Here is a 5,756-nt window from a genome sequence, read left to right on the forward strand (position 1 = left end):
TAGAAAAATAATATAATTGTATGTAAAAATAATGTGATATCTTGTAACAATTGTAAGTCGTCCTGGATAAGGGTGTCTGCTAAGAAATACAGTGGCTCTCAAAAGTATTCACCCCCCTTGGACTTTTCCACATTTCATTGTGTTACAACATGGAATCAAAATGGATTTAATTGGGAGTTTTTGCCACTGATCAACACAAGAAAAGTCCATAATGTCAAAGTGAAAAATAAAATCTACAAATTGTTCTAAATTAATTACAAATATAAAACAGAAAATAATTGATTGCATAAGTATTCACCCCCTTTGCTATGACACACCTAAATAAGCTCTGGTGCAACCAATTGTCTTTAGAAGTCACATAATTAGTTGAATGGAGTCCACCTGTGTGCAATTAAGGTGTTTCACATGATTTCAGGTTAAATACACCTGTCTCTGGGAGGTCCCACAGTTGGTTAGTACATTTCCTAACAAAAACTACATGATGAAGATGAAGGAACATTCAAAGCAAATCCGGAATAAGGTTCTTCAAAAGCACCAATCAGGGGTAGGATATAAGAACATTTCCAAGGCATTGAATATCCTCTCAGAGCACAGTAAAGTCCATTATTAAGAAATGGAGAGAATATGGCACAACTGTGAATCTGTCTAGAACAGGCCGTCCTCATAAACGGAGTATCCGGGCATATAGGGCACTAGTCAGGGAGGCCACCAAGAGGCCTATGGCAACTCTAAAGGAGTTACAGTGTTCCACGGCTGAGCTGGGAGACACTGTGCATATGGCAACAATAGCCCGGGTGCTTCACAAAACTGGCCTTTATGGGAGAGTGGCAAAAAGAAAAAAACTCGCATCAAATCTCGGCTAGAGATTCCCAGAAGGCATGTGGGAGACTCTGAGACCAAGTGGAAGAAGATTCTATGGTCTGATGAGACCAAAATAGAGCTTTTTGGCCTCAACGCTAAGCGCTATGTTTGCCACTGATCAACACAAGAAAAGTCCATAATGTCAAAGTGAAAAATAAAATCTACAAATTGTTCTAAATTAATTACAAATATAAAACAGAAAATAATTGATTGCATAAGTAATCACCCCCTTTGCTATGACACACCTAAATAAGCTCTGGTGCAACCAGTTGTCTTTAGAAGTCACATAATTAGTCGAATGGAGTCCACCTGTGTGCAATTAAGGTGTTTCACATGATTTCAGGTTAAATACACCTGTCTCTGGGAGGTCCCACAGTTGGTTAGTACATTTCCTAACAAAAACTACATCATGAAGATGAAGGAACATTCAAAGCAAATCCGGAATAAGGTTCTTCAAAAGCACCAATCAGGGGTAGGATATAAGAACATTTCCAAGGCATTGAATATCCTCTCAGAGCACAGTAAAGTCCATTATTAAGAAATGGAGAGAATATGGCACAACTGTGAATCTGTCTAGAACAGGCCGTCCTCAAAAACGGAGTATCCGGGCGTATAGGGCACTAGTCAGGGAGGCCACCAAGAGGCCTATGGCAACTCTGAAGGAGTTACAGTGTTCCACGGCTGAGCTGGGAGACACTGTGCATATGGCAATAATAGCCCGGGTGCTTCACAAAACTGGCCTTTATGGGAGAGTGGCAAAAAGAAAGCCATTGTTGAAAAAAACTCGCATCAAATCTCGGCTAGAGTTTCCCAGAAGGCATGTGGGAGACTCTGAGACCAAGTGGAAGAAGATTCTATGGTCTGATGAGACCAAAATAGAGCTTTTTGGCCTCAACGCTAAGCGCTATGTTTGCCACTGATCAACACAAGAAAAGTCCATAATGTCAAAGTGAAAAATAAAATCTACAAATTGTTCTAAATTAATTACAAATATAAAACAGAAAATAATTGATTGCATAAGTATTCACCCCCTTTGCTATGACACACCTAAATAAGCTCTGGTGCAACCAATTGTCTTTAGAAGTCACATAATTAGTTGAATGGAGTCCACCTGTGTGCAATTAAGGTGTTTCACATGATTTCAGGTTAAATACACCTGTCTCTGGGAGGTCCCACAGTTGGTTAGTACATTTCCTAACAAAAACTACATCATGAAGATGAAGGAACATTCAAAGCAAATCCGGAATAAGGTTCTTCAAAAGCACCAATCAGGGGTAGGATATAAGAACATTTCCAAGGCATTGAATATCCTCTCAGAGCACAGTAAAGTCCATTATTAAGAAATGGAGAGAATATGGCACAACTGTGAATCTGTCTAGAACAGGCCGTCCTCAAAAACGGAGTATCCGGGCGTATAGGGCACTAGTCAGGGAGGCCACCAAGAGGCCTATGGCAACTCTAAAGGAGTTACAGTGTTCCACGGCTGAGCTGGGAGACACTGTGCATATGGCAACAATAGCCCGGGTGCTTCACAAAACTGGCCTTTATGGGAGAGTGGCAAAAAGAAAGCCATTGTTGAAAAAAACTCGCATCAAATCTCGGCTAGAGTTTCCCAGAAGGCAGGTGGGAGACTCTGAGACCAAGTGGAAGAAGATTCTATGGTCTGATGAGACCAAAATAGAGCTTTTTGTCCTCAACGCTAAGCGCTATGTTTGCCACTGATCAACACAAGAAAAGTCCATAATGTCAAAGTGAAAAATAAAATCTACAAATTGTTCTAAATTAATTACAAATATAAAACAGAAAATAATTGATTGCATAAGTATTCACCCCCTTTGCTATGACACACCTAAATAAGCTCTGGTGCAACCAATTGTCTTTAGAAGTCACATAATTAGTTGAATGGAGTCCACCTGTGTGCAATTGAGGTGTTTCACATGATTTCAGGTTAAATAGACCTGTCTCTGGGAGGTCCCACAGTTGGTTAGTACATTTCCTAACAAAAACTACATGATGAAGATGAAGGAACATTCAAAGCAAATCCGGAATAAGGTTCTTCAAAAGCACCAATCAGGGGTAGGATATAAGAACATTTCCAAGGCATTGAATATCCTCTCAGAGCACAGTAAAGTCCATTATTAAGAAATGGAGAGAATATGGCACAACTGTGAATCTGTCTAGAACAGGCCGTCCTCAAAAACGGAGTATCCGGGCGTATAGGGCACTAGTCAGGGAGGCCACCAAGAGGCCTATGGCAACTCTAAAGGAGTTACAGTGTTCCACGGCTGAGCTGGGAGACACTGTGCATATGGCAACAATAGCCCGGGTGCTTCACAAAACTGGCCTTTATGGGAGAGTGGCAAAAAGAAAGCCATTGTTGAAAAGAACTCGCATCAAATCTCGGCTAGAGTTTCCCAGAAGACATGTGGGAGACTCTGAGACCAAGTGGAAGAAGATTCTATGGTCTGATGAGACCAAAATAGAGCTTTTTGGCCTCAACGCTAAGCGTTATGTTTGCCACTGATCAACACAAGAAAAGTCCATAATGTCAAAGTGAAAAATAAAATCTACAAATTGTTCTAAATTAATTACAAATATAAAACAGAAAATAATTGATTGCATAAGTATTCATCCCCTTTGCTATGACACACCTAAATAAGCTCTGGTGCAACCAGTTGTCTTTAGAAGTCACATAATTAGTTTAATGGAGTCCACCTGTGTGCAATTAAGGTGTTTCACATGATTTCAGGTTAAATACACCTGTCTCTGGGAGGTCCCACAGTTGGTTAGTACATTTCCTAACAAAAACTACATCATGAAGATGAAGGAACATTCAAAGCAAATCCGGAATAAGGTTCTTCAAAAGCACCAATCGGGTAGGATATAAGAACATTTCCAAGGCATTGAATATCCTCTCAGACCACAGTAAAGTCCATTATTAAGAAATGGAGAGAATATGGCACAACTGTGAATCTGTCTAGAACAGGCCGTCCTCAAAAACGGAGTATCCGGGCGTATAGGGCACTAGTCAGGGAGGCCACCAAGAGGCCTATGGCAACTCTAAAGGAGTTACAGCGTTCCACGGCTGAGCTGGGAGACACTGTGCATATGGCAACAATAGCCCGGGTGCTTCACAAAACTGGCCTTTCTGGGAAAGTGGCAAAAAGAAAGCCATTGTTGAAAAAAACTCGCATCAAATCTCGGCTAGAGTTTCCCAGAAGGCATGTGGGAGACTCTGAGACCAAGTGGAAGAAGATTCTATGGTCTGATGAGACCAAAATAGAGCTTTTTGGCCTCAACGCTAAGCGCTATGTTTGCCACTGATCAACACAAGAAAAGTCCATAATGTCAAAGTGAAAAATAAAATCTACAAATTGTTCTAAATTAATTACAAATCTAAAACAGAAAATAATTGATTGCATAAGTATTCACCCCCTTTGCTATGACACACCTAAATAAGCTCTGGTGCAACCAATTGTCTTTAGAAGTCACATAATTAGTTGAATGGAGTCCACCTGTGTGCAATTAAGGTGTTTCACATGATTTCAGGTTAAATACACCTGTCTCTGGGAGGTCCCACAGTTGTTTAGTACATTTCCTAACAAAAACTACATCATGAAGATGAAGGAACATTCAAAGCAAATCCGGAATAAGGTTCTTCAAAAGCACCAATCAGGGGTAGGATATAAGAACATTTCCAAGGCATTGAATATCATCTCAGAGCACAGTAAAGTCCATTATTAAGAAATGGAGAGAATATGGCACAACTGTGAATCTGTCTAGAACAGGCCGTCCTCAAAAACGGAGTATCCGGGCGTATAGGGCACTAGTCAGGGAGGCCACCAAGAGGCCTATGGCAACTCTAAAGGAGTTACAGTGTTCCACGGCTGAGCTGGGAGACACTGTGCATATGGCAACAATAGCCCGGGTGCTTCACAAAACTGGCCTTTATGGGAGAGTGGCAAAAAGAAAGCCATTGTTGAAAAAAACTCGCATCAAATCTCGGCTAGAGTTTCCCAGAAGGCATGTGGGAGACTCTGAGACCAAGTGGAAGAAGATTCTATGGTCTGATGAGACAAAAATAGAGCTTTTTGGCCTCAAAGCTAAGCGCTATGTTTGCCACTGATCAACACAAGAAAAGTCCATAATGTCAAAGTGAAAAATAAAATCTACAAATTGTTCTAAATTAATTACAAATATAAAACAGAAAATAATTGATTGCATAAGTATTCACCCCCTTTGCTATGACACACCTAAATAAGCTCTGGTGCAACCAATTGTCTTTAGAAGTCACATAATTAGTTGAATGGAGTCCACCTGTGTGCAATTAAGGTGTTTCACATGATTTCAGGTTAAATACACCTGTCTCTGGGAGGTCCCACAGTTGGTTAGTACATTTCCTAACAAAAACTACATCATGAAGATGAAGGAACATTCAAAGCAAATCCGGAATAAGGTTCTTCAAAAGCACCAATCAGGGGTAGGATATAAGAACATTTCCAAGGCATTGAATATCCTCTCACAGCACAGTAAAGTCCATTATTAAGCAACGGAGAGAATATGGCACAACTATGAATCTGTCTAGAACAGGCCATCGTCATAAACGGAGTATCCGGGCGTATAGGGCACTAGTCAGGGAGGCCACCAAGAGGCCTATGGCAACTCTAAAGGAGTTACAGTGTTCCACGGCTGAGCTGGGAGACACTGTGCATATGGCAACAATAGCCCGGGTGCTTCACAAAACTGGCCTTTATGGGAGAGTTGCAAAAAGAAAGCCATTGTTGAAAAAAACTCGCATCAAATCTCGGCTAGAGTTTCCCAGAAGGCATGTGGGAGACTCTGAGACCAAGTGGAAGAAGATTCTATGGTCTGATGAGACCAAAATAGAGCTTTTT

The sequence above is a fragment of the Acipenser ruthenus genome, unplaced genomic scaffold, assembly GCF_902713425.1.
Source record: "Acipenser ruthenus unplaced genomic scaffold, fAciRut3.2 maternal haplotype, whole genome shotgun sequence".
Lineage (NCBI taxonomy): Eukaryota > Metazoa > Chordata > Actinopteri > Acipenseriformes > Acipenseridae > Acipenser > Acipenser ruthenus.